Genomic DNA, 14,377 nt, shown 5'->3' on the forward strand with positions numbered 1-14,377 from the left:
CTGATCCACTGGTTCAATAGTAGACTAACATATTTGGAAGCACTAGCCTACATAGTCTTTCTTTTGTGGACTGGAAGCCAGGGCTAGTTCTCATTTTTAAACAACTTTGCACTATAACTAGTTCATAGCTTTGTTTTATGCACACCTTGAAATCTTTTGATCTGACCCATTTTACAGATTTTCACTCATCACACATTTTTGTGCACTTGCTATGTTCCATGATCTACAACAGATGCTGGGTGGTATGAGGATGACCCAAACTCCTTGACTTCCTGTTTTATGTGAAATTTGAAGTAAATATTGACATTTTTCATTATTCAAGTGGAAAGATCACATGTTTATTTTTTTGCTTGCTTCCTTGGGCTGTTTTTTTCCTGCAAAAATAAAGTCACCCTGTCTGTGGATAGCATCTGTGGAAAGTAATAACACAGGCAGCTGGCATGACTGTGACCAGTTTCCAGGGTAAACTTGTGGTTTGGGAGGCATCTGTGTTTTATGTGGGCTGGCAGTGGGCTCTTTATTTCCCGTCTCTAGCGGCGGGCAGTGGCAACAATGGAAATTATTGACTCTAGGACTCTTGACTACTCATTAAATCACTTCCAGTGTGTTGAAGGCATTTTAGTCTGGGGCTGGGGATAGGTCCTAGCCAGACCACCTCCTGTTGGGCTGTGTGTTCTATTTCCTTTATACTTTCCCATCAAAGGAGGTGAAACACTTTGCATAATTCAATCAGAGTCAGTAGTTCTTTCTATACCCCTCATAGTTTCACCCACTGTCACGTTTGCTACCATAAATATGAGTTCCCATGGAATGTTCCCCAAATAAGCTATTCCTTCATCATTTATTTTCCACACAGTGTTCTCTACACTGCAGAAAGGACAGAGGGTACAGACTTGAATGACCCCAGATCCCTAGTCATCCACAGCCTGGTGGGGATTCAGAAAACAAGCAGGAATAACTAACAAGCTGAAAGTTGTGATAGAAGGGAGTACCAGACACAGTGGGGAGCCAGAAGGAGAGTAATTCTCCCTGAGCTTTCAGCGAGGAAGTGATCTTGCATTCAGTTTCATATGGTAGGCTTAGAGAAATTATGGGAATTCTTCAGGCATCAAAAATAGGAAGAGCCTTCTAGACACAGGAAGTATAATAGTAAAGCCTGGAAGAACGAGAGAGCCGGGGGTGTTCAGGGAACTGACAGGGGCTTTATAGAGCAGTATTTCCCAAACTGTGTTCCCTGAGACCCTGTTTATAGTTGTTCCTTGGAAAAAGGGGTCCTCAGACAAAAAAGTTTGAGAAACCTGAACCAAACAAACTTAAACAGCTTCCCTTTTTAAATGCTTGAGTTGGTTTATTAATGACGTGATTTTCTTAATATGCCAACGTGCTTTGTGATTCTTTGAAATGCAGAGAGAGTATTGTGAAAGAAGTCAAACAGGGAGGCCAGTACCCTGAGGTGGCTCTCAGGCCTTGGTTGTCTGCCTAAGCAAACGAAACCTTAAGCCAGAGTCATTCCTGCAAATGCCTCAAGGGTAAGAAAACAACCAGTGTAGACGGCCAAATAGGCTTTCCCAAATAATGTAACTGCTGAAGCTAGAGCCAGTCAAATACTTTCCTTGCCTTGCTTCAGTGTCTTTTCTATAAAAACTCTGCCCCTGGCTCCTGTTGGTGGAGTGCCTCTTAACTACTACTTCTGATTTGGTACTGCCTGATTCTAACTGACTTTTGCTCACATAAACTCTCAACAAATTTTATAGGCCACAGTCTATCTTTTACAGTGTGATGAGTTGTCCAGATTTCTCTGGCCACAGGACCATTTGTTCATGGCCCATCTCTTTTGGAAGTGCTGAGAAGAGCACAAGATGCTTATAAGACAGTAATCAGAAATAGGTTGGTGAGGATGGTGAGAGGTAGAATGTAAAGCCAGAGCCACGTGAAATATTTATGGGTACAGGAGGGATTTGAAAGATTTGTTTAAAATTATGACCCACATGACCAGATGTGCAGTTTCAGATCTTTGCACTGGAAGCAGAGTGGCTAGGGCAGGAGGACCTGAGATTGGAGCAAGGAGATGATTTGTTCATTATTTAGTCTTTCCTCCCTTCTGAAACCGAGCAGGACTCTGTGGAGCCCTCCTGGGTACAAATGCTTTCCGTGTCCCCCATTTCTCATTTGGAGGAATTAGGCATCATTCAACTTCCTTGACTTTCCCTGAGTTCTGAAGGGCAAATTCAAGCAGTTGCTAATCAGGGGAGGGAGGGAATGCAGAAACAGGGGAGGAACAGTCAAGAAACAATAGTGCAATGTTGGGGCAGGGTCCTGGTTCCTCCTAAAGGAATATACACAACAATACCTTTCACTAGGTAGGACATGCCACGGGATAGGGGCCGCCCATGTTGAAGGAAGTGGGCATGTTATCAGCACTGACCTGGAGCATCCTCTACCAAGGAAAGGTAGTCAAGAAGGGATTTAAAAATGTAAGACCAAGTCCACAGGAATGGAGGTGGGCCAGCTGCCTCATGCAACAACAGCTTCTTTTTGTACAGGGAAGAGTCATGCACTTTCTTTAGTTGGAGAGGGCAGATGCTGAAAACCAACATAACTGGGTGAGAGCAAGGCAACAGAATCAAAACCATGTAACTGCAGAATTCTGAGTAGAATGGTTCATGTTTCACCAAGAGCTGCAAACTTTATCTTTGGGGCGGACCATCCCTGTGGGTTTCTGTTAGGTATGAAAATGGTGAGTGAAGACTCTGGAGTGGAAAAGTTTGAGCTCCCAAAGGCCAAAAGGTTTGAAAAGATAATGCAATGTGTTATTTTAATAATGGACAAAGGTGCATCTTTGCAGACTATGTTTTCTTAACTAGGAGGCAGGGAGGAAATACAGCATCATGGTGAAGAGCCCTGGTGTTTTCCACCAGCTCGACTAGTTCAAATCCTAGCTCTACCTCTTACTAAATGTTGTGACTTTAACAATTAAAAAGAAAAAAGAAAAACCCAACTTTCTCTATGCCTTGATCTGTTCATCTCTAAATTGATGTTGATAAGAGTAGTATATGACTCCTAGAATTGTAGCAGGAATAAAATAAGTGGCATCATAGAGAGCCTGGCTCATAGGACGCCCTCTAGATGTTGGCTTGTTTGTTCCTGTGGCTGGCTAGATCTCTTCTCCATCTGGATTTAGACTGCCCTTTCAATGGATCACAAATTATTGCTTGTCCCTTGGAAGAGATTTGTTTTTGTTCGGGCAATGGCTGATGGAACAGTGGGAGGAAAGACCACGGAGCCCACTGGTGGGAAGAGCTGAGCTGTCACGTGAGCTGTGAATCTGTAAGGAGAGAAGTAATCAGAGGCCCAGAGTGAGTGAATGGTCAAAATAAGCTGAATTTGTAGAACACAGAAGCTTTCCCTGGAGATTGCTCGAATTCACTGGAGAGGCAGTCAGGTCAAAGCTTGGACTCCCCAGGATTATGCGAGTTGGGGGATGGAACCTTTGTGAACCTTAGACTTTATCTGTCAATATGAGGTAATTTTAGGAGCCCTAGTAGTGTTAGGGCTGACATAGTAGCTACACAGAGATGGGGCAGCGACCTCACCTTGCTCCAGATCCTCAGTGGAGGAAAATATGTCACTGGGCCTTGGAGGGAAAGGTATGCTTTGATCTCTGCTTAGAGTACACAGGAAGGAATGTTCCACAGCATGCCTGCCATCTTTCCTCTGCTTCTAAAAAGATGAAGACAGAAGGAAGTCGGGCCAGAAATAAAATTGTGCTCTTTAATTCTGTCATTGGAGATTAAGCAGAGGATGACTAATCAGCTGTCTTCCCTTCTGTTTCCAAACCAAATAAAAAGCTTTTGAAATTCTCCAGGAGAACTCCGGGGCGCTGGATACACATAATGACATTCTATACACCTAGACTTTACCACTCAGACCAGGAATGATGAGCTTGTCTGGTGTTTGGAAAAATATCTGGGAACTCTTGAGGCCAAATAGATTCTCAGCTTATCACCTAATTCTTTAGACTGAATATCTAGACCACAGCGTTTTATGGGACAAAGGTTCCATGTCTCTGTGTGTATACTATCCTTGTAACTTTTTTCACTTTTTCTCCATTAAGTCTGGTTAATGGACTGTTATTTGACTAAAAAGAAAGAAAGAAAAAAGATTTCTGGAGCCTTTAAAAACAATCCTTAAAAGTTCTACTGTCTTGTTTCTCGATCACTTAGAAAACCAAGTGAAGAAACACAAACTTTTTTCATGAAACTGGAAACATAGCAGCATGTTTCAGAGGTGTTGTGACCTGTTTTGGTACATGGACGTCTCAGTTTATCAAATGCTGGGCTTCCAAGCTCAGCTCTGACTGATTTCCAGGTTAACAGCGAACCAGTGATATGATTTAGTGTCATTTTGTCACTTGCACTTTGAGAAGTTCCATCCTTCTAGGTGTGCCTCGGGGGCATTTAGAAACATGCTGACATTGCCAGGCAAAGAGCTGTGGGCATGTGTAAAGTGTTTTCAAAGAACATAATCTGTAATCATCTTCTGTTTTTGCTTCACTTTGTGTCTTCTTGCAGTGTTTTTTCTTTCCCTGTTCTCTGAGATCTTTTCTATTTTATTAGCAATTCAATATTCAAAGGTAAAAATCTCTCAAAGACCCAGACAGAAAAGAATATTTTGCTTCAAGTAATTTTACTCTCTGACCGTTCTTACTAGCTGTCTAATGTAGGACAAGATACCCCTTTTCATATTTTCTGAGCACCTTCTCTTTATGTGTGAGACTTAGCGAATGATGCTCAACAAATCTTTTCCCATAACTTCTAACTGTTTCTGTGAGTCATGTTTGTTTTTTTGGTTATAACCTCACTTAGGGAGTTTTACATTTATGTTCAAGACCCTGGAAAAATAAAGATTTTCACCATTTAAAAATAAAGCCTACTTCATGCAGAGGGCAAAACTTTTTAACACCAAAGAGGTGGCATCAGAGGACTGATACATAAATGAGTGTGGAAAGGATCTGGATAAAGTCTGCAGCACCATAAAAGATTTAGGAAGAATCTGGTCTGTGTTTCACCACATCCTTCAGACTTGTCTAGCTGTAAGCAACAGAAATCAACTCTGACTAACCTGAGAAAAAAGGAAAAAGAGGGAATTCAGTGGACAGAAATGGAAGAATCACAAAAATATAAAGGAATAGCTAAAAACAAAAATATAGGAGAAGGTCTGAAGGCTGCTACAGGATTTTGACATTTGAACTCATGCATTGACTTGTTCTCCAAGGAGCTCTTGACTATGCCTGAGCTCCATGGACCTCAGTCTTCATGTCTCTGTCTTCTACACCCCAAATTCCAGGAACTGAGGATCCCATGGTCCTGTTTTGGTAAGTTGTCTAGTTCTCAGGCAATTATGGCAGGACCCTAGAACACAGACTCAATCTTGGAACCCCACCTGTAGGTGTGATCTTGCTTTAGTTGGGTGTTTAAGAAGCAGATGTCAAGACAGCATTAGACATGCAAGAGATTTACTTGACGAAACACCTGTGAAAGATAAAGAGGAGGGACAGAAGACACTGTTCATGCAGGTCTAATCCATGTGAGGAAGGGAAGGAAGAAAGCAAGGTCAAATCAGCAGAATCTAAGCCTGCAGCATTAAAATTTGGCAATGCCAATGGGAGTCCTTGAGCCAAAGTCAAGAACAGAAAATCCTTGCAACCTTGCAAGAAGTAGCCGGCCTTAGCACCCTTTTCATCCTCAGTTACTGGCTGAGAGCAGCCCACAGGAAGGGTGGCCTTGGGCATGAATGTTGTGATGGACTGGGGCCATTCACCAGTTACATCCTCACAGCAAGAGATGTGAGTAGTGCATTCCCATGGCTTCCACAGAGCTGTCCCTCAATAAGAGAGAATTACAGAGAACTGGGAGGTCACCCAAAGAGATGTCCTCTGCATTAGCTTTTTGAGAAGAACTCTTGAGAATTGAGTGATGACTGTTTGGGGCTCTTTTGGTACCAAGCCATTAGTCTGATCACACTCAGTAATTCCTACGTTTCTACACTATCCATTCAGCTTTGCATGATCCTGTTTTGTCACATTCTATTTTAAGATCCTAGACAAGTGAAATAGAGTTGAACCAGATGTCCTTCTGCAGTATCACAGGAAAGTCATCCTTTGGGTAGTAATACCTACAGGAAACGGCCTTAGGTTGTTTGCTTATATAAGTGCCCTCACTCATTGGTTTTCTCCACTTTGTTTGCCAGGAATCACAGCTCTGGAGTTAGCTTTGGCTGCTACTTCAACAGGCAGAGTGTGGCTTTGGTGGCAAAGACACTACTGCTTGCAGGGTGGAAAACAGGACTTGGGAGTAGGAAGGATCAGAAAAGGGGCCTGTTGATAGGAAGAAGAGTCCCCCTCCCCTGCTTTTTTTTGGCTTTCCCACCCACAAAAGTCTCAGGATTCCTTTAAATTACAGTCTTAACTTTGTTCTCTCCTTAGTTGGCCACTAAAAGAGCCAGACAAGCTGTATTTCTGCTGACCATATAGCTACACAGGCCCGAAGGGGACAGTAAGGCAGCTGGCTCGAAATCCCTCTCTACAAGTACCTCTGACAGCACACACATCATCTCAGGGCCCCACTGGGTAGGCATCCCCTGCTTTACTCAGAAATATTTTCCTTTGCAATTTCCAGCTTCTCTTTTGTGAACATTACAGTGAGAAGATTTAATGTGTTACTTCATTGGAATGATTCTTCCTTAAGGCCTTAAAGGCTTCATTTTCAGATATCTATAGAATCTTGTGAAAGAGAAATATGGGTGCAAATAGATTTCTTATTTGACTGTATTAGTCATGATAAATGACATAAGCTCCTGCAATAAATGACCCCTAAATCTCAGCGATAACACTCAGTATGGCTGTTTCTAACTGGGCAGCTTTGCACCAGATGTCACTCAAGCAGTGACTCAGTGATCCAAGCTACTTCCATCTTGTGGCTCCACTGTTTTGAGGTATCAAAGTTACCCTAGCAACATCCAACAGCAGGTAGGAGGAAGACCATGAGAATGGAGGATTACAAGTAGGAGATTCTTCTCAGCCATGCTGACAAGTGGCTTACATCATTTCTGCAAATATTGCATTTGCCATAACTCATCATGTGATTAACCAAACTGCAAGTGAGATTGGGAAATGTAATTTGGCGATTAGTATCTGACTAATAGAAACTTGGAGATAAACTGCTGTATCTCCTAGAAACACAGACCTTCCCTCACCTACCCCCAATGATAAATAGTCATTCTTTTCCTCATGTCCTTTACCTCCATGTGTCACCTAGGAACAGAACTCATATTAATTCAAAAAATATTTACTGAGGGGGAGAGTATAGTTCAAGTGGTAGAGTGCGTGCTTAGGATGCACGAGGTCCTAGGTTCATTCCCCAGTATCTCCTCCAAATATAAATAAATAAACCCAATTACCTCCCCCCTCATAAAAAAATAATAATTATTTTTGAGCTCCTATTATGTGCCAGATACTATGCTGGGTGATGTAGTTATAAAATCAAAAGTGATCTTTATCTTCAAAGAACTTATGGTCAGGTAGAGGAGTGAGAATGCAATCAACAAGTAAAATGAATACAGTGCTCTGATAAATCCGGGGTTTTCCTCTGAGCAAGAATGAGTGACCTTTAAGTAGGCTCAGGGAGGGTCAGAGGAGAGTTGTGAGAAGAGGTGACGCTTTAAATTAGTGTCAAAGAATGAAGAAGAGTAAAGGGCAGTTCAGGGAGAAAGAACACTGTATGTGAAGAGAAAAGATGTAAAACTGTACAATATGTGAACAAGGTTAGTCATATGACAGAGGTGAAGTTGGCTGGATGAGTAAACATAGGAATGGGGCTAAAGGTAAAGATATTGATCTGATCATGAACATTTAGGACTGAGTTGTGGACTTCCATATGCATGATAACCTAATGAAAAATTTTAAGCATGGGGTAATAGGCTTAAAATTTCATCTGATAACAATTTTTGCCATGAAAAAATGATATGGATCCATCATATGGATCTTGACATTGTTGTCTTATGTGTACTGAAAATGAAATGCTCCTGTTAATCCCTTGAAGATATGTTTATCTGGCCACAACCCTCTGTGACCTATAGACATGTAAATCCTTTGTGTATTTTCCAACATTGCTGCCATTTAAAAAATTCTGTCATTGTGATTCAGACTTGCCCTCAGCAACACAGCTGTCTAAAAACTAACCACCACCACCCCGCCATTTTAATGCTGCTATGTGCCAGATTGGCATGTCTCTCATTTATTAAGGCTGTAAAAATGTTTGCTAAGAACATGTTTAGTGCTAGACACTTGCCAGGAACTGAGTGGGTGGAAGGCGGTGTTTTACATAGAGAAACATAACATGGGATGGTGGGGAAATTTGGGCTTTGAAGTCCAATTCTATCATTTACAATGGGGTGGGAGGGACTCTGGGAAACAAGCAACCTCTCAGAAATTCAACATTTTCTCCATTTTGCAGAGAAGAAAACTATCTGTTGCAGAGTATTGCTGCGAAGGTTTAATGAGGTAACACTTGTAAAACACTTAATCATGCTCAGAAAATGGGGAGTTGGGTGACACATGGCATAGCTCCCTTGCCCATGCAGACATTACTAATTGATTATCGCACAATTTTCTGCTGAGCCAGACCCAACTTGGGCTGATACTTACAGGAAAGTAATTTTATTATAAGACAGTGTCAGGGTCATGCTGCATGAGTGATCAGAAACAGTAAGGATTTCAGAGATGATAAATTACTCTGCGTGCAGTAATCGGAAAAGAAAGGCTTCATACAGGAGGAAGGCATGAGCACAAGCCCATGAGATGTTGGTAGGGTTTATCTGAATTCTACATTTAGATCACATTTCCAAAGCTTGACTCAATGGAAACTTAGAGCATTTCTTCCATTTTCCTTGCACCCTGGTTTGCTCTACACTAGCTTATATATAGAAGTTGCTAGTTATTCTCCATCTTGAGCTAGTTTAGTAGAAATATTTAGTACTACAATAAGCAACAACTGAGATATGGTCCTAAGACCCCATTCATACTGGTTATAGAGATTCGCTTATTTTCTAGAGTAGCTACAGCACACAAAATTTCTCACAAGTCACAATTCAGCAGTTGGTACTCACTGCCTAGAGTGCTGTGCTGACAAGGAGTCTGGAATTCTCGGCTCCACAAGAGTTTGGCTGTGATCAATTAGTGATGTTTGACATTAGCAAGAAAATAGAGTAGAAGCAGCACACCAACTAGTCATGTGTCTGTACAGGACATTAGAGACCATCTAAATGTGCTCATTTTTGTTTGTTTGTTTGTTTTGATAAACACATTCAGAGAAATTCTCTCTTGAAAAATGAAATTTCTAAAGACAGAATTGGGCAAGAATCCCAAAACCCCAGTTCCAATGATCTGAATCAAGTTCTCTTTTCTTTTGCAAGATACCTTATTTCACAAGCATCACTAGCAAACTCTACAGACACTTCACAAGTAGGTCCTCGAACTGATCTCATATTTTCTGTTTTTATTTTTAAATTCTATTCCCCTGCTTTATTGAGGCATAATTTACTTTTAAGAAAATTCACCCATTTAAAGTATACAGCTTGATGAGTTTGGCAAGTGTATACAGTCATATAACCACTTTCACAGTCAAAATATAGAATCACCCCAGGTAGTAGCTGCATTCCCTTTTGTAGTAGATTCCCTTCCCTGAGCTCTGCCACCCAGGAAACCACTGATCTGCTTTCTGTCACTATAGTTTTGCCTTTTATAGAATTTATATAAATGGAATCACAGTATGTAGTCAGTTTAATTTGACTTCTCTCATATAACATAAAGCTCTAGAGATTCCCCATTTTGTTGCATGTCAATACTTCATTCTTTTCACAGATGAGTAGTATTTCATAGTATTGTACAGACCAGTTTGTCTACTCATTAATCAGTTGATGGAAATTTGGTTTTTTTCAGTTCTTGGTTATTATGAGCACAGCTACTATAAACATCAGGCACAAGTTACTGTGTGGTCATATATTTTCATTCATCTTGGGTAAATACTTAATAGTAGGATTGTTCAGTCATACATATGTTTAACTTTGAGAAATGACCTAACTTGTTCAAAGTGGCTGTACCATTTTGCATTCCCAACAGCAATGTGTAACAATTCTGATCAGTTCATATCATTGTGAAAACTAGGTACTGTAAGCCTTCTAAGTTTAAACTATTCTACTATGTTGTCTAGCAGTTTCTCGTGGTGATTTTAATTTGCAATCTCCCTAATGACTTGTGATATTGAACATCTTTTCACTTGTTTTTAGGCACATGCGTATCTTCTCTTATAGGGAGCTAATTCAAATTATTTTGCCCATTTTAAGTTTTATTCTTTGCCTTCCTATTGAGTTATAAGAGTTCTTTGCATTCTGAATAGAAGCCCTAAGATTTGTAAATCTTTTCTCCTAGTTACTTGCTTTCTAGTTACTTGTATTTTTCAAAAGTCAATGTTAAAAAAGTTTTTGTTGAAGTCCATTTTCATTTAATTTTCTTGTACTTCATCTAATTTTTTCCTATTTTCCATGCTTTTTTTGATGCTGCCTAAGAAATCCTTGCCTAATCCCATTTTACAAAAAAGTGTTTTTTAGACATTTTATAGCTTTAGCACTTACATTATGTCTATGATTCATTTTGAGTTAATTTTTGTGTTTGTTGTGGGGAAAGGGTTGAGGTTTCTGTTTTGTGTATGCAGACATCCATTTGCTTTAGCACTATTAGTTGAAATGACTATCATTTTTTTTTACATTTTTTATTGATTCATAATCATTTTACAGTGTTGTGTCAAATTCCAGTGTTCAGCACAATTTTTCAGTCATTCATGGACATATACACGCTCATTGTCACATTTTTTTCTCTGTGATTTATCATAACATTTTGTGTATATTTCCCTGTGCTATACAGTGTAATCTTGTTTATCTATTCTACAATTTTGAAATCCCAGTCTATCCCTTCCCACCCTCTACCCCTGCCCCCGGTAACCACAAGTCTGTATTCTCTGTCCATGAGTCTATTTCTGTCCTGTATTTATGCTTTGTTTTTGTTTGTTTTTGTTTTTTAGATTCCACATATGAGCGATCTCATATGGTATTTTTCTTTCTCTTTCTGGCTTACTTCACTTAGAATGACATTCTCTAGGAGCATCCATGTTGCTGCAAATGGCATTATGTTGTCGGTTTTTATGGCTGAGTAGTATTCCATTGTATAAATATACCACATCTTCTTTATCCAGTCACCTGTTGATGGACATTTAGGTTGTTTCCATGTTTTGGCTATTGTAAATAGTGCTGCTATGAACATTGGGGTGCAGGTGTCATCCTGAAGTAGATTTCCTTCTGGGTACAAGCCCAGGAGTGGGATTCCTGGGTCATATGGTAAGTCTATTCCTAGTCTTTAGAGGAATCTCCACACTGTTTTCCATAGTGGCTGCACCAAACTGCATTCTCACCAGCAGTGTAGGAGGGTTCCCCTTTCTCCACAGCCTCTCCAGCATTTGTCATTTTTGGATTTTTGAATGACGGCCATTCTGACTGGTGTGAGGTGATACCTCATTGTAGTTTTGATTTGCATTTCTCTGATAATTAGTGATATTGAGCATTTTTTCATGTGCTTTTTGATCATTTGTATGTCTTCCTTGGAGAGTTGCTTGTTTAGGTCTTCTGCCCATTTTTGGATTGGGTTGTTTATTTTTTTCTTATTGAGTCGTATGAGCTGCTTATATATTTTGGAGATCAAGCCTTTGTCGGTTTCACTTGCAAAAATTTTCTCCCATTCCGTAGGTTTTCTTCTTGTTTTATTTCTGGTTTCCTTTGCTCTGCAGAAGCTTGTAAGTTTCATTAGGTCCCATTTGTTTATTCTTGCTTTTATTTCTTCTAGGAGAAAATTTTTGAAATGTATGTCAGATAATGTTTTGCCTATGTTTTCCTCTAGGAGGTTTATTGTATCTTGTCTTATGTTTAAGTCTTTAATCCATTTTGAGTTGATTTTTGTATATGGTGTAAGGGTGTGTTCTAGCTTCATTGTTTTACATGCTGCTGTCCAGTTTGACTATCATTTTTTCTATTAAGATGTTACCTTGGTTTGTATTAGGACTAGAAACTCAATTTCTTGTGTACCAGGTCTGCATTCATTTCATATCTGTTGTCTTAGCAAAACTGTTTTGAATCTGTTATGAATGGTTCAAGTCATTAAGAGTAAGAGCCAGAGAGAATTTGGAGAACCCCTCTCTGACCATTTTTACAGGACTCCCCTTCTCTCTTCAGTGACTGGTTTCCTCAGATTTGGTCATTTGAATTCCTAGGACAAAAAGACTGCAATTTTTCCACCAGTGTCCCCACTGTCACTGAATCTCTACCAACTATACCTAGTCCCAGGCTAAAAGGACAATAATGGAAACTCACTTAATACAACTCCTTTCTTATGATCACGAACTCCCCATAAGAATCAGTTTGTATCACTTCACTCTCTAGTGGCTTCAACTACCTATTTTTTACATTATGTCCAGATTTTATAGCTATTATCTGCAGCAGGATCTGTATCCTACTTAGCAATTACCTCATATTTTCTTTATAGTCAGCTTTTAACTAGTAAATTGAGAAGATTTTGCCTGTGTGGGTGGCATCCCTTGGTTGCCCGCAGGGATCTCAGCTTCACAGATATTGATTACTTTTAACTAAGTGGCAATGAGGATTTCCATTTAAATTCTTATTAAATTCAGTGCAAACTGATGCAAATTACATGTCCACATATAAGATAATGGTATACTAGCTATGCTTTACATTTAGAATTAACTAAAATTAATTTATAGCTTTTGAAATAAAATAGATTGAGCCTAAGGAATAATTCCATTTGTTGTTGATATCTACTTCATTTTAAAGATTCTATTTATATATAAACAGTGCCTGAAAATTACTTCACTTCCATAAAATTCCAAGAGTGAAATATTATTGCTTAGGTACATCAGTGCCTTGGGCCAATCTTCCCCCATTATTTTTAACAAGAGCAGGGTAGGAACTTTCTGATGATTATCTGTTGCAGTTATTAGCTAAGCTGTTTGGGAGAGCAATTCTAGTGATATAGAAGATCTGGTTAATACAGACACTAACTCCAAAATTTAGCTGTGCATTTCTTCACTTACAAATAAATCTCAACTGGCCTTGGCCAAGTTATCCAAGAGGAATTCTTTTCCTCAGTTTCCTCACAGCAGTTGGCACAGTGCTGGGCACATACCAGTTTAGCAAGCATCTACAGTAGTTACTCTTCAGTGGCTTTATCATGTGTCGATAGTTGGCTCAGCTGAACAGTTCCCAGAATTCCCTTTCCATTTGGGGTTGGTCACAGATGTAAGTGGGATATTTGGGAGGCAATGTGAGGCAGCCATCATTTTGCAGTTTATGCACATTGTTAGCTGTTCTGCTTCCTCCCCTTGTTGGCATGAAGCAGCTGATGTGCTGACAACTGCCTGCCTCCTCCCTGAACTTTGTGTAGCTGACTCCTGGACCATCTGTGTGTTTAGTCCCCTGACTAAAGGGCCCCACTGCTGTGGGACAGCCATACAGTCACTGTCAGCAGTAACGAGAACTGAGATAAGTTTCATTCCGTCCTTGTGGGCTCCAGCTCCTATTTGTTGGGTTCCAGACTATCCTTGCTGTCCCTGACTCTACATCTGTCTTCCCTTCCTGACAGCCTGCTCTGTGGCATCCAGCCTGTGTCAGACAGGAAGGAACAGACTTCCAGAGACTGAGGAACCAGATCCCACAGTTACATAAAGTCAAATCTCTATGACAAAACATCAATCTTTGTCTTTCTGTCCACACACATGCATGTAGTGTGCATGCATACACACACACTATTTCTGCTCCTCCAAATGCTCCATGATACAGACAATAGTTGAGAGTTATTCAACTTGTAATGCTCATATTAAGTTAAAAAATCCTCCTTTAATGGCTTGTGACCATGACAGACTATTAATATGGGACCTTGCTCTTAAAAATGCCATGGTCTTATGTTGCTAGAGGCACTTGAAGAACACTAGCCCTTATAATAATAATAAAAATAAGCATAATTAATGCTTCTTGAATATTTCCTATACTGTACATCAGGTACTATTTCAAATATCTCACAGGAACCCTATGACATAGGTTCTGTCATCATCCTTGTCTTACAGCTGAGGAAACCAAAGCCACGGATAAGTAACTTCCTGCAGTGCACTGAGCATAGAGCCAGAATTCATACACACCATGGTGGTTCCAAAGCCTGTGTTCTTAAATATGATGCGATGTGGCTTTCTGATGCTGAGATACT

This window comes from Vicugna pacos, chromosome 12, assembly GCF_048564905.1.
Source record: "Vicugna pacos chromosome 12, VicPac4, whole genome shotgun sequence".
NCBI lineage: Eukaryota > Metazoa > Chordata > Mammalia > Artiodactyla > Camelidae > Vicugna > Vicugna pacos.